At 43.1% G+C, this 24,927-nt stretch overlaps 1 long non-coding RNA gene across 1 annotated transcript in view; it reads left to right on the top strand.

The window, feature by feature from the left end:
- The window catches only part of LOC139697970 (uncharacterized), a 251,866-nt gene that overhangs the window by 126,104 nt on the left and 100,835 nt on the right, over nt 1-24,927 (top strand). The gene's annotated exons all lie outside the window — the stretch shown is intronic.

Below are 24,927 nucleotides of genomic sequence, written 5' to 3'. Positions count from 1 at the left end.
AAATAGAATTCTGTCTTGGCACAAGGGAAAAACCCCACGAGCTTTTAAAATTGGGAAATCTCACGTGGATTAAGGTGGGGGAAAGGAAATGGCCATGAAGAGTCTAGGAAATTTGTCCATCGTGAATTGGAGCAACTCTGCTCTGCTTGTGAAAACAACACGAGCCATTCTCAATGTTTTCCGTTATTCAGGCGCTCGAAGCTTTCGAAAAGGTCGCACATCACGAGAGGTCTTCCTCACTCTCAGTATTGAATTCTAAAAAATCGGTTTCAAGAAAACAAATGTCTAAAAAAAAACCTAAAATTTTTATTTGGGTATCCGGATAGCTCAAGTGTAATCGAGAGAGTATTAATAATAACGCCATCTGTTGATCTTTAACTGAACCCATGAAAGATACTCCCGGCTTTATCGAAAGTAGTATTAGGTTAATCGACGCAAGCTGTGATAGATCGTGATGTCCGTATCTCGTTTGAATTGTTTTTTTTTTTTTTAGTTTCAGTACTACATATGCTTAAGAAATCCTTCATCCAGCGATAGGATAACTTTAAAGTCCAAAACAACTGACTAGTATGAAGTACCCTAAAATACCTCACAAATTAGTTGATGAGTTTGTATCGAGATGTCATGTACGTATATATTATAAAAAAATATTACAAATCTGTATAGAGATTTTAATTTTTTTTCGTGCTTTTCATCACTTGTTATTAATACGTGCTTTAAGTGACACGTTCGCTCGCGCTCTTATGATCATAATCCAACCTTGTCAATTCCCCGTTGAGCCCAAGATAAAGTGTGCCCATAAGGCCCGTTGTTTTCTGTAAGCCTTTCAGTCAATGCAAGGCAGCCCTGTGCCTTGAACGCCGACTTTAATGTTGAAGCCCTCAAACATATCTTCATACCTGTACGTAAACCTGGCGTTCCTTTTTTCATTGACCCTGATCACAGAGAATAAGGATGCGCGAGATCTGGCAACATCAATCCCCGATCCTTAACAAATATCTATCCTGCGACCTTGATTGTTGTATAGCCCATAACCTGTGGGAAAAATTGAAGCGCTCTATCTTTCACTTAAATGCGGGATCACATTCCCGCGTAGAACTTAATCTTCTGCGGATTAAAAAAAAAATTTGTGCGCGATAAAACAGTCATAGTGTGATGTAATATCCCGTATGTGGGGCCGCACTCAAAATGTACTTAAAGTCTTTAGGGTCGCACGTGGTTAGGTGTTATTTAAGGGAACAAATAACATTCATAGGAGGTTCGGGTGTCTAAAATAAATATGATAGTATTTCTGCAGTTGAATAAGAGTTACTTAAATGGAAAACTCTGCAATGACGGAAGGCGTTAGCCAGAAAAAAAGAGTACTATAAAGCTACAGGACTCTTTTACTTACTTTTGACAACAAGGAAATCGGCTTCTGAAGATCAGGCCCTATTACTCTGGTGTCGTTAGCTCATTTTCTTCGGCGACCGTTACATGATCTTTTACCACATTGTAGTGCACTCCTATTAATTACTACAGGCATTTACTTAGTAAAGTCTATTTTGACAAAATATATGCTTATTACCCATCGCTTCCTGCTTGCCAAGTTGTTAATGCAGAACGAGGAGTCTTTTATCTTTATATTTTTCATAATTCGGAGAAAAGACATTCATTTCTTAGTCGCCCTCCGGTGAAGAGTTTATATCAGCGGAATGAAGAGTTTGTGGTCAGAATACATGTTAAGAAAATAATATGCCCCGGAAACCTCGGATGCTTGATAAATCTTCGAAAAATTTGAATTCTGGACTATTTCTTTCTGGTTCGAAATATTTCGCGGAAGGAATGCCAGTGAATCAGTTCCCTCGGCAAATCGTTGTCACGGGAATCGATTTGAAGTAGCGTTTCCGGGTTCGAATCGAAATGAATCTTTGGAATGTCGTAATTGAATCGGGCAGCACGTTGGGGTATGCCCGGCAACGATTTGGTCGAATAAATAAAAATGCCAGGTTAGCTTCGGATCGACGTTGAATCGGAAACTGTCGAAATTGAATTGCAATAAGGACGGATCGGGTTTGAACATGGATGATAGTTATGGAAAATCGTTTTAAAACGGTCAGTTTGTGGGTGAATCAAATCGGAATACCTCGGCTCCAGAGAGGAGGCGAGAACTTGACGTCACCGTTTGAGAACAGCTTGAGCCGCTCGTTGTCTCGTCTGAAAGCCGAGTTACATAAATGAGAAGTACTGCATGATTTCGTTTGTTGAGGACTTGGTCGGCGGTGGAAAAATATTAATGGCAACCAGCTCTCCCTCGCATGCCAGAGGCGACACGCCTATCAGGGGGCACCCTTACCCGTCTCGGTGGACGTCAACTAACGTTGGCAGGGAGGGTTAGGACGACCATAACTCACGTCCACCTAAGGTCTCGGAACGTTTGGTCTTTTGGATTTTTTGCTGCACTTTTTTCGGCATTGCTTCGTTTTATCGTCGCGGCACCGGTAACCTCCAGGAAGGGACCCGAGCCTCACGCCAACTCCCGAGGAGGGGGACCACTACCTAAAATGTGGTTCGGGGATGTATGCAGTCGTTGTGGCTCTAGTTTTTAGTACTGGTTGACGGCGGACGTGCTGCCATGTTTGACCGTGCACATCCCCTTCTCGCCAGCTGGGTTCCGTTGCTATGGACGCCTCGAGCCGGTCGAGCCACACTATTCTCGCGAGTGTGTAACCCATTAGCTTAGGTTCGACACTGGATAGTGAGGAGTTCCATCGTGCTAGGGGAGGACCATGAACAGTGAAGGGTTTAATTGGAGTTTCTTCTTTTTTAAATTGGTTGGTATTTTGAAGCATTCCGATGTTGCATTAAAATTTATTTGAAAGAAAAAATATAGTTTGACTCAAATTGCAATTTTCATCTTTATTTTGTGTGAATATAGATGTATCTAAATTTGAGATGATATGCAGAAAATTGTTTTTGTCCTCCGTTTGTGTCATTGTTTTATATTCTCTGAGTTATGATGTATACTCACAAGTGAAAGTAACATCTACGGCAAACTACCAAGACGAATGTTAGAATTCTTGAGCGGAATACAGAATATTGGAGAGGCAAGAAGTAATGACCGTCATAATGGGTAGTTTCCTATTATAAGTAGGTTTTGAATGGTCCATGAAAGCTATTGCTAATGCTCATTGACTTAATACTCGTTTTAAGCACTTTCAGTATTGCATCAGTGTTTCCTTCTTCCGTGTTTCATACTTTCTAGTCTCCTTAGTGCCGTCCTAAAGGCACATTTTCCTTATTCTTCGTACCCGCGTACCCAATATTCTTCCTTCCATCAAGGCCTTCAACATCCCATTACAAAATGTCCATTCAAGATTTCTGCCTGCAAATTTTCTCCGACAATTTCCTTCTGTTCGCAGACATAAATACATGTATAAGACTTCGTCGTTTATCTTCTGTATGGAGTTCATTTTTTTCATTTTCAACACCCCATTAAAGTAATGGAAATGGGAGGAATTGCGGGGAGCGGTGAGATATGAAAGGATGAGACGGAGAGGCAGGAAGAGTTGTCACGTTCTCCGATATCTATTCATCGACATGATTAGGAATGAATCGTTAACACGTGACCCCTTTAATTCCCCCTTTTATACAGCTCTGGGTTTGAAGGCGTCCAGCTGTAACTTGTGGCAACTAAATGTTTAATCGAGGGGTTATTTGTTGCCCGTGGGCATTCAAGGCATTGTTAAGTAAGGCATGGCGACAAAAATGTCAATTCCCGATTCAAAGGCAGCTGGCTTGTAGAATTTTTGGTTTTCCATTTAACGCGATGGAATGTTGAGTGAGTGGTCCCTCGTAATGGCCAATGGTGGTCTTTTGTTTCCTCGTCTGATTGCTTTGTGAGCTGCCCAAATTTGTTTTATGACTCGGTCTGAATTAAATGAACTGCGCTTATTCTCTCGGAAAGAGGATACCAGTGTCTAATTTTTGGTTTTACAAGGTGTTTGTTTAATGAAAAAATTGCGTTTCTCCGAAGAACGTAGAATTTTAGACCATCCCGGGATAAGTCTGTGAGATAGAATTTTGGGGAAATGAGTTATTGATATGTCACTTGTATATTAACCCTGTACCCAGATAATTCTTGGTCATGCGTTGTTTCTTTGTCATGTGTGCCCATTAAATAAACTTCCTTACCCTGAAAGGTCATGGATTTTTTCAGTTATAAATTTTGTCCGGGTTCCATGAAAAAACTGGTTGCATTGAACGGGATATTTGGATTCCGATTCAGTTGTAGTTATTCATTCATATACAATAGTTATATTTTTTTCCCCTTCGGTGTTTCCAATTTAATCTTCGCTAATTGTTGTGCCACACTTCTCTGTTCCATGTGACTCTGCCTCGAACAAGGCGTGCAAATTGAGGCAAAATCCACTCGCCCAACATGATTGCATACGTGGCCACGTGCACGTGCGTGTTGGATTGCTTCCATTCCTCAACGGTAGCCGCCTCGGTCGTCAAATTTTAGTGGACTAAGCTGTTCAAATAGCCGTCGTTGTTGTGTGTAGGTTATCGCAAAAATATGAATGCGCAGTCTGCTGAGTTGAGAATGGGCATAGAATATACAATAAGGTCACTTGATGAATGGAAGTAGGCTCTCTTTGTCAGTTCTGGAAGTCACGTGCACGTGGCACTGTGTTGTGTAAAAACCTATTTCGATGTCAGATGGGATCAGTATGAGCCGTACGCCGCAAAGGATTGGTGCTAAGTTCTTACTCAATTGATATATTTAATATATAGTCACTCAATCGAAACTCATGGATCCCTACTGTAATGGTAAAGGCACCTCTAAGATCGCGATTAGGCATATTTGCTGTTTTGATGTTTTCTCTGTTCCGTACGTGAGATGTCGAAATTCGCTTTGCTAGATCCGTAAAGTGTGTATGTGTAGCATATGAGATGTTTGGAGAAAACACGATGGAGGGAGTGAAGAAGTATTGGGCATGGTGGGGAAAAGGAGGAAGTTGTGTGCGAACATTCGACGAAGAGAGCAAAAATGGAGAATGTCAGGTAGGCGAGGGAGATGGGAGGCGGAAGAACAGTAATTTTTGGTGGGATTGAGGTAAAAATTATGTGGAGGCAAAGGATGATTTATGCTACTCGAAAAGGTAATAATGTTGATCAGCGCTTTGGAAGTTCTTCACAAGAAAGACCATTTGCGACGGTAATGATATCATCATCAACTTCGGCTTATTTTCTTCCGAAGGTCAGTACCGGGGATGGAACATTACACTGCCCATGATTACATCGCATGTGGATCGCAGCAGTGGCCTCACAATATCGTACACCCCCACGTCGAAACCGAGGCGAGCGAGCAACAGCGTCGGCGGCAGCAGGTCGGGGAACTCCAGAATAGGACCGCGGGGGTGTATGGGAGGCGGGGAAACGGACGGAATGTGGGGAGAGGATGGGGGTTCGACGGAGGGAGAGTGGGAGATGGTGGGGAGAAAAGAAGTTGGAACGGGGGTCCAAAAGTCAGGACAGACTTTTCTCTTCCGGGTTGGCCGGGGGTGTGCATAAGTCTCTCGTTTCACACACCGAACTGTCTACCTCCTCCCTCAATCGCCGATCCTGCCTTCTCCTTTTTACCTCGAATGGGGAGGGAGGAGGGGAACGGTCTCTAGTTCGAGAGGTACGTGCGGGTGTGGGGGGCCCACATAGTCGACCTGTCGACCACTCGAGTCCCCTCGGGAATCGTGTGCGAGCGAGCAGGAAGCCGTCCATGGTGGTGGGAGCGCGGTGGACAAAAGGGGTGAGTTGGAAGGAGGGACGAGGGGTACCTCGGGTGGTGCGTAGAAGGGAGACCTTGGGGGCGAGGAGGTGGGAAGGGGGGGGGACAGGAGGGAGGGTGGTTAAGGAGGGTTGGTGGAAGAGCGGGAGAAAGTTGAGCCCGAAAAGCGATGGCGCGGTCCTCGGCCGACACCGCCGCCGCCGTAGCTCTCGCCGAGAGAAATTGAGGTCGTGTTATTCGGTGGGTATGTGAACGTATGCACGCGTATCACGAGGCGCCTGGCTGTTGAAGTTGTCGCTAGGAGGGGGCGGTTTCGTTTGCGACGGAGAATGTTTTTTTTAACTCAAGCGGTGAACTTGAGAATTGGGATGGAATTAGGAAGAGGTATTGGATTTAGGAAGAGGTATTGGGTTTAGGAAGCGGTATGGTACAATTTCGGCTCTTGGCCCAGTTGTTTTAATCGCTTGCTAAGAGGAGGAGAATATGCAGATATTGCTCCCATAACCGCTAACGATTTTATCGCGTCGGGTGCCATTCAGTTCACCACCCGGACTTGATTATCTTTGTTCTCTTCTCGGTGAAAGCCATAGAAACCGAAGATCGACTCTGTGATTGATATGATTTTATTCTGCCGCTAGTGTAAGCAATTTTAATCGATGATTCGTCTCATAATTTCGGAAAAATGAGGATCCAAATGCAGCCATTTCCGTGATAATTACAGATTTATATATGTTGTCACGTTACACGCCAATGTCAGACCTCCCCCATTCCTCCCCTCCAAAGCTTTGTTTACGAATTTTGTGTTTGGAGTCGTCATTATACACAACGATTTTGAGTATTCAGCACCATATTTATTTCTAATTCGACCTCTGTGTATAAATGTTTTTTTTTAATTTAGCTAGGATTTTTTTCATTATTATTTATCTCTGCTTCCTGAAGTAATCATTTCGCTGTTGTCGATGCTTAAATTATGCATGTTGGATGACAATTTACCTGCAGGAATTAGTGCCTCTGCGAACAAAGAAAGGCGAGGGGTTTTGTTCCTCTATGGTGGTGTAAATGACATTGAAGGAAAAGAAAGAGTAAATGTATTCGTGTCGGAATGGGATCACCTTTGTTTCGTGATCGCTCGCACGGCGAAGAACTGCTTTCCGCCGGCCAAAGGCGGCCGATTTTACTTTCTCTAGCGTTGGATGAATTGCAAGATTCTCGATGACCGACTGGGGAGTGCGCAGGGAAACGGCAGTACATGCATACATACACTAAGGTGATGGCAGAATATCTCAACAGGCAGGAAGACACAAGGGTGATATTGGAGTTCCACGTGTTTTTTTTTTTATTTGTCGGGCCGAGAGCACTTCAAGTACAGTACACCGTCTGCCGGATGTAAGGCGGGAAAGGGGGGGGCTTCAGGCCTTTCGTTAGCGGTAGGCTGACAAGTCGGCGGGCTGCTGCCCTCCACTCATCCCTTCCGACTTCCTCCCTCCGCCGTAATTGTTTTCCTGCCCTCAATTCTAATCCTCTTGTGTAAATGATCGCAGCATGCGAGCGCCCCTCGCAATGGCTTGTTCTCACAGTCGCTAGCATAATAGAGGCGATTGAAGATTGGGGCGGCTGGGTCTCGTCGAGTTGGCCGAAGGGATCACGAAAGTTGAAGCTGCGGGGACGCTCGTCATTATATTAAAAGGTGTAGAATTACAGCGATGGGTATAAGAGCCGTAGCTGGCGAGAATTAGATGATCTCGAGAGGATAGGTTGACAAGACTCGGAAGGTTTTTGAGGGTGTGATGGACATTGATGACGACCCAATTGTTGGGAAGTTCAAAAGACTGCTTTGATTCCCCTGTAGTGTCCCCTCTTCTAGAGTAACATTCATTCATAATTTTTAAAACTTAAGCGACCCAAACACCCTATTCTAAAAAATCTCCTCGCGTACTTCTCATTTTAATCCATTCATTTTATTAGTAGCAAATATTAGCAAGCTATACATATATGGATTAAAAATGCCTAAATTTGTTCATATTAATGCATTTTTATGGGCTCGTCTCGTCATGTTTAGATCTGTTCGTGATTCGCGAATCATTTTACCCCGGTGTGCCACTGTTGAAAAGCAATGGCTTAATGAAGTATTGCTCGCATGTCAACGCGTGAAAGAATTGTTCATATTACCGTCGAATGAAACGAAGTATGGTATAAGTTTTAGGTATTTATGACAGTTTAGTTGCTGTAAAATACATATAAGCTTTTAAGTAGTGATAAATGCCGGTGTTAGATAAAGTAAATAGTGTTTTATATTTTCACCATATGGCGTGTTTGGCGCGTCTCTCCAGCCAACCATCAGATTAACACGATAGAATATCGCCATGCCATTCCAAGAGGTAGGGTCCCTTATTATGCGTAAATGCCGAAGTGTTCGAATGCTGCAGAATGCTTGATTATGATTTATTTGTTTTCTAATGATACTAGTCTGTCTGCACGATAATTAAAACCCGTACCATTACCACTGCTTTCCACGTGTGTCCATTAAATATGCATTGGATCGTTGTTGGACCAGTGCAGAATTGGCCATCTCCAAGTCGGCCAAGTGCAAGTGCAACACAAAGCGTGGGCGTAGGTAGATTTTCTCGTAATAAATGAAAAAGAAACACTTTGTTCCAATCCACCACTTTATTACAGGTACGACTAGTTTCGACGCTACGGCGTCATCCTCAGGTACAAAGTTTAAAGTCACAATCATTGTATATATACCCTCTTCTGGAAAGGGTGGGGGAGTTGTGGGAAGAGGGGGCGGGGAGGGGAGTACGGGGGTAGGTACGAAAGAATGTGGGAGAGGGTAGGAAACACCAGGAAAAGCGTTAGTGAGTGGGGGGGATTGGAAGGTGGGTTAAGAGAGGGGAAAAAATTTCATTGGTCGGTATAATTTGAGTCAATGGCTAATGGGAATAAAGGTACGGGTTAGGAGTCAATGGGAGTTAGGGGGAAGGGGTTAGATGTTCTGTTTTTCTGTTATTGCTAGGGAGGCTTCCAGGAGAGGTGATACGTTTTCAAACAGAATGTCATTGAGTAAAGGATGTTTCTTCATTGTTCTCCGGATCTCCAACTCTTCCTTCTTGTCCATCCTCCTCCCTTTTTCTTCACGATGTAGAATTTTGGGGATGAAATCACTGGTGTGATTTTCCTCCCACAGGTGTTTGGCAAAGTGGGATTGGGCTAGGTTACACTTCTTGTAGCACCTCTTGTGTTCCTCCGCTCTTGTCCGCACCGCTCGACCACTCTGTCCGATGTACCTCGCACTGCAATCCCCGCAAACCATTTCATATATCCCACTATTTTCCAGTGGCTCAACTTTATCTTTAGTTTTATTTATGAACATTTTTAGATTTTGTTTGTTATAGAAAGCAATTCTGAATTTGTCTTTCGGGAACAATTTGCTAATTTTTTCGGACGGGACACCATAATAGGGCAATTTTACCCACTTAAGTTTCCCCTTAATAGTTATCCCTGAATTGTAAAGTAGCCGTTGGGCTCTTATGGAGCGTTTCTTGCCGAGAATTTTGTCCACCAATTTTTCACTGTAGCCATTTGTAGTTGCTATAGATTTGATTGTCACCAATTCCTCGTTAAATTTTCCTATCGACTCCCCTCCCCGCCCCCTCTTCTCACATCTCCCCCACCCTTTCCAGAAGAGGGTATATATACAATGATTGTGACTTTAAACTTTGTACCTGAGGATGACGCCGTAGCGTCGAAACTAGTCGTACCTGTAATAAAGTGGTGGATTGGAACAAAGTGTTTCTTTTTCATTTATTAAAATGAACTTCCACAAAGTTGAGGCTGAAACTATTGAACTAAGATTTTCTCGTTTTGGCAGAGCCGCTGAACTCTGCATCCTCAAGTTGGAAGTCGCATATTATTGAATTTTTACCTACTTTTGTTGCGAATTAGATGTTTGCGACTAACCCTTCTTTGACGCGGTGAGATTTTTGCGAGGTGTTCTTGATGAGGTGTTGGGCCAATGAAGTGGGCGATAGGGAAGAGGACTAGATAGTTAGGCTCATTACAAATATTTGGTTAAACTTTCTGGTTGTTTCTTGAAATGAGGACCCTACCCCCCCCCCCCCCCCCTCCCCCCGCTTCGGATTCTTTCCTAAAATTCTCAGAGAGCCTTTAACTTGACATTTTTCACAGGTTTTCCCGCTGGTTTTTCGAGATTTTGACGCCATGGCTATAGCACCTTACGTACATAGTAAGTGCATGTGAGATTCGTAGTTAGTACCAGGATAGGCGAATCGTTTCCTGCGTATTTTAAATGCTAATTTCAAGTGTTTTTAGGGTGAGGTAAATTAATTATCCTTATTCTAGAAAAAGGATTACCACAGCGCAGCTCATTATGATTTGTTTTTTCTAAGTTGACCATTAGGAGCAAACCGTATATAACGCCTCAGGAAGGTCAGTTGTAGAAACAACTGAAGTCGTAATGGCGGTAATGAGATGAGAAAGTACGCGTAAACATTGATATCAATGAGTTGGTAGACATTTCCATCATTGCACGTTTATTACTTTAATTAATTAAATTATCGTAAAGAAACTGCTATACCCTCCATAGTTCAAATAACTCCGCCTCCGTGTTGAATAACTCCTGTGTTTATATGAGTATTGCATTTTTAGTCTGGCATCGTTGGAGTGTCAGCCATGATCATACATGATTGGAGAGCTAAAGAATCGTTCTCGCCCGTGATTGGGTAACTTAACCGACTCGGGCTTAGAAAATCTTTTCAAGTTGTAATATGAGCGATCCCGATGAGTTATCCCTCTTTAAAATCCAAATTCCTTCAGTTAAGTCCTTACGTTCAACGTGAACCGGGCTTTGTTCCGCAGACTGTGCCGTAATGAGGTGTCAAAAAAGTGGCGGAGGTGGAAGTACTGAGAATGGTGGGTAGATCCTGCCAAACCCTTCCTCTCCCTTTCACGTCCTTCTTCCTCCCCCACTCCTTCGCTCCCGGCGTCCTACCCTCACTGAGCCCGGCGACGTGCTTGGAAACTTGAATAAGATAATTGGGTGCTTTGGCAGAAAATTAATCGCCATGCCAAATTTTCGGTTGCCTCGGCTTCCCCTACCGCCTTGGAAAATATGACTGTCACCCATTTCACAGTTGCGGAACACGCAAATGTAAAGCATCCAAGACCCCGGAAAGAGTGACCGCGTAATATGGTGGCGTGGGTGTAAGCTTAGCAGGGTTCGGCACCTGGCTGAAGGATTACGGACCCGAAATCGGGTAGTTGGTTTAGATTATATACCTGTATCTCTATTTGACCCGCACGACCATTAACAAGTGCCCATCTTTTTAGCACGTAGTAAAGAAATGCATACGATCTTGCGAGATCTTGTTCATGTGTTCCCCTCCGATAATAATATACTTCACAGTGGATGCACGCTTATGTCAAACACTTTCGGTGTGGAATACAAATACTTGGGTACTTATATTCCACTGGGTAATATTTGCCATGTGTTCCGTCTGCCTTTCAAGGCACGGGTCATAGGATACGAATTTACGTGTGTATACTTATGCACGGGCGTGCGTAGGTGTACGTGTTTTGTGGTCACGGCACTCCTCGGTCAAAAGTACAGGTATTCACGTTACGTGTGCAAACGTCATCTTCTCTGGGCACCCCAACTAAACCCATCTACTGTGATTTTCTGCACTTCCATGTGAGTCCGCAGGCGGCACGGGAAACTATACCTTCTGCGCGGAATGTGTTAATTTCACACGTGATAGGGTGATAGATGGATTCGCCACGTATCGCCGCCGCGTACTGAAATATACAGTCGATTCGTCACGTCGTTGACTGATTTTTTTGTCCATCACGTAACACTGGAACAATGCCTTTTAATATGACGCCATTATCTCGTCAAAGTTTACCCTTTGATGAAGTTAGGCCACATAGGTTCGTTGTCGAGGGAGAAGTAATGACAGCAATGAATACCGCGGTGTCACAGTGTTTCTCATGCAGAGGGCATCCTTCCGTTTTCATCGAACAGCGAGTGAACACTCACTCAAACTTCGGCGGCTAATAGCTGTGTCGTCCGACGCCCGTCACCATGCGGCATTGCCTGCACGGGGGACGACGGCCTCGATTTCAACCGAGTAGCGTTGTTCCAACTTCGTTTAGAATGTCATAGGGCGGCGATATTGCGCGGAAGCAGTCATTCCGCCTTTGGTTCGGCCAATACAGTAAAATCTCGTGAATGGCGCCTTGCAATTAGAAAATTCATCGTTATATCTTTGAAGACGATACTATTGAGGGCACTCGCAGCTTAGTGTTGTCATTATATTTCGCTCAGGCCTCGCTTAAAACATTTCATGTGAGGAATGTAAATAAGTAACAGTTGTCGTCATAGCGATAGAAAATATGACATATATGTAGACAGTGTATTTTGAGTTTGTTTGTTGATTCCTTCTTCGCGTTCTAGAATAAATCTTTTCTCCGTCGTTTCTGAAAATCTGTATGGAGTAAGTGGGGAAAATTGGTGTCGTAATGCACACCGTAAGGTTCGCCGTCTAAAAAGCGACATCACAAGATGCTCGTGTTTCTCAGGAGCGGCCTCGGAGATGATCTTAGTTTTTAGAGGTGTTTGCTTGCCGCTGATATAAATGGAGATAGAGGTTATGGGATGCGTGCACCCAGTGGAGCACGGGAATTTAATGAGGGAAGAGCGGTGAAATGATTTGGGGCCGTATCTTTAGAGTTGTGGTTGGTCCAAGAGTTGATCATTGGGGTCAATTTCATGGGAGCAGATTGAGTAGCGGGTTTCGGGAATTCGCCGCGGGGGAAAAATTCCAGTTGTGGGTGAGTATCTGGAGCCCTAACTATGTCTCATTTCAAATTCGACTGTCTCGTGTGTGGGTGTAGCATGGCATGTTAATTGTAGGAGGAACTTAATCTCACTGCTGTCGAAGTACAGGCAGCTTTATCGTTCGGAAAGATAGTTACCATGGAAACGCTGGTACTAATGTTATTCCTCCCTTCTTCAGAGAACCGTATGCTGTGTTCTTTCGGTGTCGGGCGGTCTTCTCATTAGAGCCTAACCTTAAAGACAGATTTGCGATTAACGTAATTCATTTCAGTTGTCTGGTAAGGGGCTGGGCAGTAAGCTGTTGAGTTTTCGTATGATTATACCTTCAAGATAAAATTTGTATTGATATTCTTTTTAGTTTCATTACGGCCAGGAAACTTATTAGTGTAAAACGTTGTTATTCTGCCGTTTTAACTTGAAAATACTATTATGTGAACTCGAAAACTCTTGTTTCTGCAGTCTTCTTATACCGACAGTAGATGACTTTACTGTGTGCCGGTTACCGGTTTAGACTTCATGGCGAATTGGGTCAATCTCTTAATACCGTCTCTCTAGATGTGACTCGACTCATACGCCATCGGAATATCTCGTTCCTGGGGAAATTATGCAACGGGGATTTTACGAGCCAAGCTCCAAAGCTGTGATTACATGGAGGAAATCTTAGAGAAAATCCGGTTCCCAGATTTGAGGTATTTGGTCGATTCTTAGGGGTTTCGCGTGCTGTCTTGGTTGAATATGTATTTTGTAATAAATGGCTCTAATTTTTCACTCTTAATTTTTGTCCTCTTGCATTAGCTCTTTGTTTATTACAAGTAATCCCCCGAAATATATATCCTAAATCGGGGTGTAATCGGCGTGATGACTCTTAATGTAATAAATAACGAGGTAGGCTTTTGTTCCTCTTTTGTCCAATCCATTCTAAAATGAATAACACTTCACTCACTTTTGGCATCGATGATCACAATTTGCTACAGTTCATGGGTCACCAATCCATGATTTATCAATAGTTAAAATGGATAAGCGTATTAATTCGTACGTATATGAGTATATCGTATCTATATTCGCCTGTACATGAGCTTATTATTCTGAGTCAGTAATGTCACCCATGTATAGTTCAGATTCTGTGTACTCCACGAAGTAATGCTATGCTGCGAAGTAATTTTCGGGCATTGATCATCAGTATCGTCTTTCTTTTTGCCCCGTAATTGCTAAACTCAATTCCTTCCCCTTGCCTCTGCTCGCTACCCAAGAGCACCCTGAAATAATTCTTTTTAGCGCATACTTCTCAGGCTTTATCACCTCATTCTCGAGTGCATGCCATGCTACCAGGTAGAGCCCAACGCAGATTTGACTCTTCTTACCGTGGTGCGCGAGTGATCTGAAAACTATGCCGTTCTTAAATTAAGCAGAAATGGTTGCAGTAAAATTTCTTTTTGGCTTTGCGAGTGTTTGCGTATTATTTTTTGAAGTATATTTTAGGACTGTTTTCATAATTTTCCTGGAGCCAGATAGAGAAAATATAGCTCTTTTGACTCAAATATTCTCAGGAAGCCATGTCCTGAGAGTACTCCACGTATGTGGCTTAGGAATTTCTTGATTTACGAAGCTAAGGGCTCATAAACCTGTCATTTCATGGATACATCTTGAGATATCAGGTTCTGCTTGCCCATGTCCCAGCCCCAGAAAATTACCCCGAAAAATCTCTAAAGAGAGTTGCATCTATTAGAAATAATAACTGCATTTTTCTCTTACTATTTTTCCTATAATGTGGAGTATGTTTTATACGGGAAGATGCTAATCGTCTCATTGTATATTGTAATGTATTAAAAATATTATTCATAGTGAAAGGATGTCTGTTTTTTAAACTGATAGTTAGCTTGTTTTCGTTTTTGTTAAAAATGTATATTACTGCGTTACCTTGTGAAATATGTGTGTAAATACCAAACATTTAGAATTTATCGTCGTGAAAGTCGTAAGGGGTTGATTCAAACATGTTTTGCTCGATGCGTTTCTGAGTTCAATGCTGAAGTGATGCGATGATTTTTAGCTGCCAACGACCCATTATGTATTTCTCACTTTGATCAAATTTGCACGTTTTAAGACTAACGTCTACATATTTTGATAAAGTTTAACTGTTGACTTTTGCAATTAGTTTCAAGAGAGTAATTGTTTTCATCCAATCGATCGAAGTTTAGAAGTATAGTTATGAGATTTTATTACTACTCATTGGGATTGTGGATTTTATCGTGGATGTCTGTGATAGCAAGGGATAAGAGAATATTTTGACTAATCATGATCTTATGCTCGGCCAGCTTATACCACAGGGAGTAAAATCACACAGTTTCCGAAGAGCGCGCAAGTAAAAAAGAGGAGTTGAAGTAGTGGCGTTTGCCGGGGGAAACAACACCATATCTAGTAGTTTGCATGCAGTGGTCTGGTGAGCATCGGGGCTTCGTCGCAGAAACAATCTTTAAGAGCTATGATAGTGTAGTGGCGACGCAGAGGGCGCTGTGGTCTAGCGATGAAGCGCATTTTTACCTCCCCGGCTCAGTGAATAAGCAAAATTTTCATTACTGGGCGACTGATAACCTTCGCGAACTTCGCCCAAGACCTCTTCATAGTCTCCAAGTGACTGTTTGGTGCGCTGTGTCCTCCATAGGTATTATTGGGCCTTACATTTTTGAATCTCGAGGGTCAACTGTTACTGTGAACTCTGTGCGCTGTTGAGAGATGCTGGAGCACTTTTACCATTCAAATGGAATGGTGAGGAATATGACACAGAAGCCTGTAGGTTTCAATAGGATGGTGCCACGGCTCATGCCGGCCGTCTTTTACGCCAAATCCTACAAGAACAATGCCCCTGATCTACTTACGAGGGGATGTTCCATGGCCTCATCGCTCCCCAGATTTGAGCCCATGTAATGTTTTTTCTTTGGGGATATCTCAAAGCTGAGGTTTACAAAGTTCGACATAGGACCTTGGGAGCTCTTAAGGAGGCAATTTCAGATGTCATCGCTGGAATGACGCAAGATATGCCGAGAAGAGTTTTCGAAAACTTTTTTCGAACGACTCAACATTTGCATTGCTCACCAAGGGCGTCACTTGGATGAAATATTTTTCAAAGCCTTATGAAAAAAATGGCATTGGATGTAGCCTTAAGAAATAAAAAACCTTAATTAATTGTCTTGGTCGATATTTTTACAATTTGCCCCTCAAATCAGGAATTCCATTCTTACTCACTCTGTATTATTGCTTGTCACCGAATTTTGCAACTTACTAAAATTGGGAAGAGTGTTTTAATGGCTTAAATGTATTCGTGCTCAGTAAATTGTGAAATTGGATATTTCTGCATGCCACAGGATGTCTTCTATAAAAATCCTGGTGCTTCTTGAAAATAGGGTGTTTCCCCGCGTTTTATCAACGATTGCGAAGTCTGTAGAAGATAATACATCTCTCTCGTATCGCCCGTGTCACACACATTTTGGAGTGTCCCATGGAATTTTCGGTAAGTAGACTGGTAGCAACGGTTGGTAGGGATGATATCTTCCAGGAACTTCTCACTTTGACGGGAATAATCAACCACAAGAGTTAGTGCGCACCAAATTTATTTCCTCGCCGTCTCTCTCGTGGTAATCGCGTTGTTCCCTCTGGGGCGCCCCACGTCGCTTCCTTCGCCCAAGAAAGGGCAGGCGCTTGATAAGAATGAGCTTCCGCCGATGCATGTTGACGAGGGATGTATATGAATGCCGCAGCCGTAAGGGACTGTGTATTTTTGTGAGTATCTGGCTTCAGAAATTAGCTAAATCCAAAACTTCTAATAAAGTTAATGAGTTATTGATGTCTATACTCTGCACATCATAGTGCTCCTTAGAAGCTACCTTAAGTGCAATAGTATTTTTTTCTGGTAAATTGCACTGCACTCCTTGCGCAGATGTTTCCATATTTCCAATAACAACCTAAAAGATTACCAAATCTAGCTTCGGTTTTATGAAAATTCATTACGTTTCAGCACCTTTTAGCATCAGTCAGCCCTGTTTTTCTCATTTTTACGTGCGATTTTATTTTTTGATCTGCGATGTATTTGCTTATTGGATTTATGATTTTATATACGATTTTGATAGTATGGCAGAGCAGTTTCAGGTAGATTGTAAACTTTTTTTACTACGCAATGCCCCTTTCATTCGGTGCACGTTACCTGCGATGTTCGATGGCAGTCATACCATTCATTTTTCTCTGTAGCGATTTGCCGAAGCCACTTACGGCTGTGGTAATTTGGGCCGTCTGAGTGAAACAGGATGTCTAAGGCCTTAAAGGAAGGGCGAAGAGAATCCCTACGTTGGTTGGCATCATCCCATCTTTATCAGATCCGCCAAGAAAGATACAGTTTAGCATTCCAACATACAGGAAAAATACTAAAACCGACCATACACGAAATACAATTGGACATCTGATTCCGATTGAAAACAAATCGCCACCGCCGGGATCCGGACCCGGAATACGGGAGCAGGAATTCAGCGAGAAAACTACTTGACGAATCGGACATCGTCACCCTGCCATATCGTGCCATCTCTCTGTTCACTCGCTTTCTTTGTTTTTCGCCTGTACGTTGATTTTTTTCTCTGCTTTGGGATTGTCCGCCCGATCTTCTCATCCTGAGCTCGGGCGGTTTTTCATTTGATTGGCTTCCTATCGCGTTAATCGCGCGCAATTCGGTCGCTCAAGCCGGGAGGTCGCTCGCTGTTCGCGTAACCTCCGAACGGCCGCAGCCTTGCACCTTACCGGACACTTCCCCCCTCGGGTGTGACGCAATATCTGAGGCCAGCAACGCCGCGGCGCCGCTCGTCTCCCGGGGGGGAGGGAATCGCCGCCTGCAAACCGGTTGCTTCGCCAAAAAATCACCTCGGGCCGTCCTACTCGACGGGGGATGATCATTCTGTTCGGAATGACTCCTCCCTGTGTCGGGCAAGACGGAAAAAGGTACGCATGGCCACGCGGAGGTCAACAACCCGCATCACGCGTGCTAACGGGCAAGCACGCGAAGTTATTTTTGCCCCCGCACGCACGGTACGTAGCGCACACTTGCTCACATTTTTGCGATTGTTTTTTTTCTTCGACTTGAGAGCGGAAATGCCCGGTGGATAAGGGAAGTACCTCATTAGTAGGCGTCGAAGTTAGTGCATTTTATTTCGTGCTCCCAATTAAGGAATTGGTAAATTTCCACTGAGCTAAATGTACATTTTGGTGACGTGTTTCCTCGAGTTATGAAAGTTGTAGTTCGTATTAATGGGATTGCGTGAGGTGCGTTTTTGTTTTGCATAGTAGTGCGGTAGTACACCCTGGAAAATAAACGGGCGTTTTTCCGATATGAAAAGATTCAAGGTTTTCGTCAGAAGTGCTTCAGCACCAAGAGTTTTGGCTTTCTTTCATGAGATGGATGCCCTGACGACTGCTTGAATTATTATGATATTATGTGCATTTATATCTTTTTGAAGCCCAAAAGAACTCCCAGGGACCTACGGAACAGCTCATTTTGGTAATTATCTCAAATTACTTGACGACATTACATATTTTATTTTAAGTCGCGGGAGTCCGGAAAAAAGCAGAGCGGTAAAATGGATGATTTTAAGGCCACCATGAAGATTTTGCCTGATCATGAAGGCAGTAATTGTAATTATATAAACATAAAATGCGCAATATTGTCTCCTATTTTCTCATTTTATCGGTTGAAAATCTAAGAGTACCAAATCCGCGTTTAATAAGTTTGCACCGCGGAGAGTTGCTTTTGGTTAGAAAAAGATCAGAAGAATCCTTATGTGAATAACTCGATATCTTTGTTACTCTCAGATTTTTACCTCGTCGTGACCAGGGAGCCGGTTCTCGCCGCCGCCAGTCAAGTTAGAGAGTTTTCGTAATCGCACAAATGGAGTCTCCTGTTGGTAATTAACGGCTCAAATTTTGTCCTTTGCTTACTTCACACAGTATGCGGATTTGTAAGTTTTATGTTACATTTAAGGTTTTTGAGAGGATATCCATATCGACTTTTAACTTTGAAAAACGCTCTATTCGTCATCGACCCTCTATCGTGGCGGGCTGCTGGAGGTAGTTGCAAATTCTCTCGTGTGATCCTAGACCAATTTTCGTTTCCTCCTTCAGGTTAGCCTTCGTTTTTCACTGGTGATCATTCTTTAGAGGGGCCGTCATCGGGCAAATAGTTGGCCTTCTTTTTCTACGGAATGTGATGATATCGGTGCGAGTGACCTCATTAATTTCTCAGCTCAGCTTAATCTTCCTCGTCGAGCGGGTGTGTTAACCTTATCAGGAAGGAAATTTCACGGGCGGAGAAACACTGGTATAGTGTTCAACAGTTGATTACCGCGGTCGGCCATTGAGTTCAAACAAAAGTATGTCCCGGCAGGTGAATTCATTATGGCCATTTGTCTATGTTCCTACACATCCTGTTTCGTTGGGATGTTATGTTTCTGTTATTTCCGGTGCCGATGTCCTCTGTGCAAACGGCACGAGGTTCGTGTCGGGGTTTGAATGTTTTCTGCTCCAAGCGAAGTACGCGCTCCAACTTTTTGACAAAGGGTCACGTTCTTAATTCATCTTGCCCCTTTGAACCCGTAAGTTTCTCCTCTCTTTCGCGTCAGTCTACTTGGTTGCATTGTGCCGTGGTGAGCATCACGAAAATCACCTTCATGGACCTGATTGGCGCATGGTGATTACTGTGATCGTTTCACGAATCATCTCTTGCGGCGGTCACTGGTAGCGCTAGCTATGGCGAAAGAGTCTTTGTTTTGTTTTACTTAAAGAAGCATTGTCATCTTCACGTCTCTTCACTTGGAAGGAATACTCGAGAGTAAAACTAGTGCTTTCGCGGGTTAGTCTAACCGGTATATTTTCAACTTATCAACGCCATTAATGAATGCGTTGAAGTTTTCGTCATTAAAATTCACTCTGGATGCCGAAAGTAGGCTTGACGTATATGTGAATCTTGTTTTTCCCCCTTCTCTTGATTAACCAGCAATCAAAAGGATTCAGAAGGCCAAACAGATGGGATTTGATTATCGGGTGAGCATTATGTATTATATAGGAGTGTATGTAAGCCGATTTACGACAGTCGGATGAGGAAGAGAGTCTCGAGGGTACAATCAATAGCGTGTTAGCATTTGTGAGGTTTCTCTTTTTCAGTGACTAAGTGGCACTCCCCTAGAGAGAGAGAGAGAAAGGGAGAGAGAGGTCCAAATTTGGCCCTCCTAAGTAGCCTGGGGGAGTTATTATTAGAGTGGTGATTGTCACCCCCTGCCACACTATGAGGCTTAATTTTTTTTCGGATGGAGCGGGTCTTTTGGAGTCCGTGCTTGTCGAATTTAATTGCCATGCCGAGAGCGCCCCAAATGCGATGTCTCAGTTGTTTTCCGTAACAGATTCCACTCGCACGTCACACCATGGAGTTTCGGCATTCCTTAGGTATTCGGCTCCCCTATTAATTTTCGTGTTCATGGCGCCGATTGAATTATCATGATGCTTTTGTCAAGCTTGCTCGTAAGCTTCTCGGGAGCTCTCTAAAGAGCAAAAAAGCGATTTAACCAAGTGAAGTCGAGCGTGCGCCAGTGGTTCTCCAAATTCAGTAGCGTGAGGGTCCCTTCTAGTATGAAATAATATTCACGTGCCTCAAACTCCTTTTGTATGCGACAAGGACAATTTTTTCGTGGGGTTAATGACATTGATAAAGTGGTAGGAACATTAAGTGACATATTTGGGAGGGAAATGTTCATCATAACGAAACACAAGCAATGCTTAATGGTTTTAAACGTGGACACCATATATCCCAGTGAATAATAATGGCTTTGGTTTTAATCGCTGTAATTTAGAGAACCTCCTGACAGAAAAGCAGAATTTTAGAAACCTTGGTCCGCACTAGTTTTTGTCTCTGAGTCAAGGCTCCCCCTTTAGTCGCTTGGAGGAAAGGCGCAAATAAAAATGATTAAAGCTGGTGAGTTGAAGCTCAAAACTGTATTATTTTTATTTTTAACTCAAATTTGTATGAAACTCTGCCTGGTCGACTTTGAGCTTTGAGGTCGAGGTACTTAAATTAGAATAATTGTTTTAATCTGCAAGTTATCCTCTTGTGATTGTAGGGTTGTATGGGGTAATACCTACGCTCTTGAAGTGCAGTTCTCCAAAATAATTTAATTTTAATATATTAAGTGTCATGATTGTTCATTTCCTACAAAAATACTACGTATTCGTTTTCCGAAGAAAACGTGAAACAAGGACAGAGCGGATTTTTGTTGTTTTGAGAGCTGTTTAACTCTATCATTATAAACGGCAAATGATGGCTTTGCGATGCTGAGCTCGTTTGAATATCAAACGATTATCAAACATTTCAATACTGATGGAAGGGTTCGGTTGAGAAGGATTGGGAGTCCCAAGTTTACGCTGTCAGATTTACGGTAGAATTCACTTAAACGTTTCGCAATGCTTTTCCTTTTTCATCTGACTCGTCTAAAGATTTTAAAGTGAGTACTTTTGCTCCAACGAGAAAGGTATGTATTAATTTTTTTGTAGAGGAGGTGTATCGGGTTTGTTTTATTTCGTACTCATTCATCCTCTAGGAGATTCATATTGAAGACAGTCTAAAAAGTGTATTATGGGGCGGAAATAACTGCGCAAAAGGGTTTTCCGCTACGGTAATTTGCAGGATAGAGGGCTCTACCAATTGGTTGGACGGGGTTTTGAAGACCCATAGCTTTCAAGGTATCATAATTTCAATTAAGTGTTTTAGTTCCAGCAAAAAGTGATCTTTGTACTTCAGAAGCAACCTGGGCAATGCGATACGGGATGTTCTTTCACTTCGAAAATTCCTTTAACTGCGGTTTCATATTCTCAGTCGGCTTCGCCATCAATTGGAAAATCTCAGGTTTTGAAAGAATTCACTTTAATCCAAACCCCTCATTAACGAAGAAAGTGTTGCGGAAACGTGTAAGATTACTCTGTTCAGTCAGCAGTCAAAGTATTCATGCTGGAGAATTTCTCATTTGCGGCGGAACTTGTTACTTTGGTAGTTTTAAGTGAGAAGGCGTTCTGTAAAAAAAATAAAGAAAGTAGGGAACCAATATATATGAAAGGTAAGAAAGAAAGAAAAGTGTGAGAATTCTCTGGAAGAATATTTTTTTTCTCAAAAAATGAAATGGTAGGGCTGGGGGTACCGGGAAGACTTGCCATTTGTAGTAGCCACGTTAATGTTTTCAGTGGGAATGGAGACAGTAATGACCACCGTATAGCTGTGATTGTGAGACTACACTTAGTTTTTTTCTGAAATTTTTTTCCCATGAATTGAAATGATGAAATAATTCCGCTTCATCCCTACCCATCCAAAAGTTAAATAATTTATTAATATCTCCTTATGGGATGTCTCCGTTGCATTAACCATTAGTTCAAATTCTCAAGTGGAACTATCGAGGATTTCGAATCCGAAAACTATTCGTATTTCACTAGCGGTACAACTAACGGAAACAGTGCAGTTATTCAATGTTCTCATTAGTTCTGCCAGGTGTTTTATGAACACGTCGCATTACCTCCGATTTTCCTGTCATCTGTGGGAAGCAGCCGTGTCAGTTTTTCGGGGAGCACTTAACGGGAATCGGGGGTAGTACTTCACTCGATTTATCCCCACGGAGGTAACCGTTGGCTGGGTTTAACACTTCTACCCACGGAAGACGGCCCGGGATAGCCGCGCGAGAGAGAGAAACGACACGGGACATCAGTTCGGGTCTGTTCCGAACGGAGAATGCGGAAAGGAGAGAAGAGGGGGGATAGTGCGTTCCTTTTGCGATTGCCGGCTGTTCGAGGTGGTGGGGATCGTAAAGCGCGGTGACGTCATTTGGACTCGGGGCGCGGATTTGAAATCCCGTGGTGCGCAGTTGACGCCGCATTTTTAAAGTCGCGACTTCCAGATCTCCTCGTCTGCTGATTTCAAAACGGTCATTGAATTCGCTTCGAGTATTCTAGACCTGCAACGTCTGACAGATTTACATTAGCTTAATTGGGCTGGCGAAATGTTACCACAAATAATACTCTAATCGCTAATTACAATGGAGCATAATTTAACCGAAATTACTTAGGTTAGTTTTTGTATTATTTCGAAAGAGCTACTCTTTTATTACATTCTTGGGCGTTAAAGTTTTCTAAATGTCTAAAGTTTCACCGGACAATTAAGTAAAAGAAAGAATGAAACTCGTGGCATGTTACGTGTATTCACGTATGAACTTCCAGAAGAGGTATGTTGGGTGGATGGATCAGGAGTATTGATTTGGGGTAATAATTGGCATGAACTGTAACCTTTGGCGACGTATTTACCGCTAGGGAATACAGGAATGGAGGTGATAATTTATTATTTATTATTATATAAACATGTTAGGGGTACCGACTCTTGCGTTTTCATTCAGCTATTGTCTATTTTTTTCGTCGTAAATAGTATTACTTATAAACCCCCAGAATGTTTGGAAAGTTAAAATTAATCCATGTGCACTTCTCTTCCCTTGTGGAGTATACGTTATTTTGAATATTGGCGGTATTTATTCCATTGTGAAAGTGTTTAGTTTTGGGGATGAAGAATGTAAAGCAATGCCCACATGTATTCGTTTGCATGCCCCCTTCACGATGTTGCCAAACACGTTCACCACCTGTGATAGGTACTAAGGATATACTTTTATCCCATCTATTAATCTTCTGTCCATTAATTTTTAACTCAATAGATTTGTTTGGTAAAAGATAATTTTTTTTATTCTGCAGGATAATTACATTTTACGATCCAGTTTTCGGGATTTGTTTTCTCGGGAAAGTTTCTTTTCCCCGACCTTCACCTCCCTGTCCCCCTCTAATACCAATCCTATCTACGCCCATTCCTTCTATACGCGAGGATATGTTCTCTTTCTGTTTTATGCACATAAAGCTGGCATAAAATGTCGAAACGTGGATCATGAAGTATAAATGTGCAGGGGCTTTAGGCTGATAAAATCTTTTCCTCGGAAATGGAAGTGTTCCAAGAAGCGAGGCGATAAAACGAGTCGTCAGTGAAATAGAGAGGCTTTTCGTCCGTGCACCACCTGAAATCATTTCGTGGACCACGTCGGTAAATACCGAGTATCCTTGGAAGGATGTATGTGCGTATTAATCTCGTGTTTTCCCCTCCGTACGTTTTAATTTTACTTTTTGCCCCCCCATCAAGTACCCTTATTCGGTTTTCCTCTTCTTGCTCCGAACGTGAAGCGGCGGAGTGTCAGGTTTATTTACAATCGAGTGCTCCTTTGGATCGTGGAGTTCCCTCGGAGTGGTAGTCTTAAATACTCCCGTTCTATTTTTGGCGAGAGGGTGGCGTGGGAGAATGTAGGGACCTTAATGATAAGATAAAATTCACGCGAATTTATCCCGAAGGGGATTCCACTCGTGTGCGGTCAACCTCCTCGGAGCCCTCCCCTCCTCGCGTCCACCCCGCTCACCCTCCATACTCCCCCCCCCCACCCAGTCAGTCCACCACCCCCCCCCACCCAGTCAAACGATCGATCTTTCTCGGAAGCGCCACGGACGCTCTCTCTCCGAAGGGGTACTCCTCGTCCTCCCCTCCCATTCTCCACCTCGCCCGGTTGGAAACCGATCTCTTTCCAGGGAATGGGTGGGGGTGGCGTGAAGTAGCGGGGGGGGAGGGTGTTTGGGAGGAGGTGAACGCTCCGTAGTGCATTTAATTTCTTTTTCCGAAATGGGAATCATAATGCCGATTGTTCTCGTTCGTGGCCGTGGATGGGACGTCGTGGAAAGTGCGACGGTAAATGGCGGCGGGGAGTGGATCGGTTGCTCCGCGGAAGCGACGTTAAATTGGCGGATTATCTTCTCTCCCCGCCCCGTGGGTAACTGAATTATGAATGCAATGATGGGCCGATAGTTTTCGGGACCGTTTCTGTTTGGGCGGTTTGATCGTTTCCCACGGTGCGCTCGCTGGATATTTAAGTAAGTGTGCCAATCTTTCCCGTCACAAATTTCTCTCTATTTGACCAAATTCATTCCCTTTTGTGATGGTGGTATGTGTGTTTAAATACTTGTTAACGCGAAATAACGTGCACCCTGTTTTAAATGTGCGGTGTAGGTTCAAGCGTATTAGGTTTTGGTGCAAATATGGGTGTGTTGGCTAATGAGCTTAATGCTTCATGAGGTTCTTTTATTTAATTATGTATTTTCAGCTTCCGTAATTCATGTAATTGTTATCAATTATTTTTGGTAAGCCACATAAATATTGGAGGGTCTA

Source organism: Hetaerina americana, unplaced genomic scaffold, assembly GCF_022747635.1.
Source record: "Hetaerina americana unplaced genomic scaffold, ioHetAmer1.1.p SCAF_8, whole genome shotgun sequence".
NCBI classification, from domain to species: Eukaryota; Metazoa; Arthropoda; class Insecta; order Odonata; family Calopterygidae; genus Hetaerina; species Hetaerina americana.
This window is presented reverse-complemented; position numbering and strand designations above follow the sequence as displayed.